The sequence below is a fragment of the Lynx rufus genome, unplaced genomic scaffold, assembly GCF_022079265.1.
Source record: "Lynx rufus isolate CCGP_SWC_20201006 ecotype Redwood Valley unplaced genomic scaffold, mLynRuf1.p SCAF_1, whole genome shotgun sequence".
NCBI classification, from domain to species: domain Eukaryota; kingdom Metazoa; phylum Chordata; class Mammalia; order Carnivora; family Felidae; genus Lynx; species Lynx rufus.
The window spans coordinates 40,625,474-40,626,485 of NW_025814823.1; the positions used below are offsets into that span (position 1 = coordinate 40,625,474).

At 40.2% G+C, this 1,012-nt stretch overlaps 1 pseudogene; it reads right to left on the reverse strand.

Moving 5' to 3' along the window:
* Nucleotides 1–316: 316 nt before the first annotated feature.
* LOC124508534 (40S ribosomal protein S24-like) lies at nucleotides 317–704 on the reverse strand (annotated as a pseudogene).
* Between the last annotated feature and the right edge of the window lie 308 nt (nucleotides 705–1,012).

A 1,012-nucleotide genomic window follows, 5' to 3' on the forward strand; every position in this document is an offset into this window, starting at 1 on the left:
TTTATTTTACTTTTTATTTTATTTTTTTAGGTTATTAATCCTCTCCTGAAAAATCTGCACAATCACCACAGATAGTCATTGCAGAATCTTTTTAAAATTTTTTTTAACGTTTATTTATTTTTGAGACAGAGAGAGACAGAGCATGAATGGGGGAGGGTCAGAGAGAGAGGGAGACACAAAATCCGAAACAGGCTCCAGGCTCTGAGCGGTCAGCACAGAGCCCGACGCGGGGCTCGAACTCCTGGACCGCGAGATCATGACCTGAGCCGAAGTCGGACGCTTAACCGACTGAGCCACCCAGACGCCCCAAGAATCTTTACTCCTTTTTGTCGGCATCAACATTGGCTTTTGCAGTCCCCCTGCCTTTCTTCATTCTGTTCTTGGATTCCTTTTGCTGTGTTTCTGACAACTTTTTCTTCTCATACAGGCCATGTCTTGCAAGTCTGTGTTTGTGTTTGTTTTTCTTTGCATAGTCCCAGGAATCATAAATCATGGCAGAGCCAGTTGTCTTGCCACCACCAAAATGGGTTCTGAATCCACATATAAAGATGACATCTTTATGGTGTGTGGTCTTGTACATTTTGGCTAATTTTTCCCGAATTTCTGTCTTAGGTACTTTTGCTTCCTGGGGTAAAGAACATCAATGCCCATCTGTTTCTGCTGAAGTAGTCAGTGTTCATGAATTTACTGGTCTGGATAGTTATGTGTCATTCATGATGACGGCCGAGCCTATGCAGAAGCTTTTCATTTTGATGTAGTCCCACTTGTTTATTTTTTGCTTTGTTGCTTGTGCTTTTGGGATCATACCCAAAAAAAATATCATTGTCAAGGTCGGTGTCAATAAGGTTTCTTTTCTATGTTTTCTCTTAGAAGTTTTATGATTTTAGACAGTTTTTCTTGCTATTAGCATCTTAATGATTTAAATTCATCAGTGAGGAACTGGTTAGCTAATTTGTAGTCTATTCAATAGATGACCCCAAAGGGCTTATGTGACAGTTTCCCCAAGTTATAT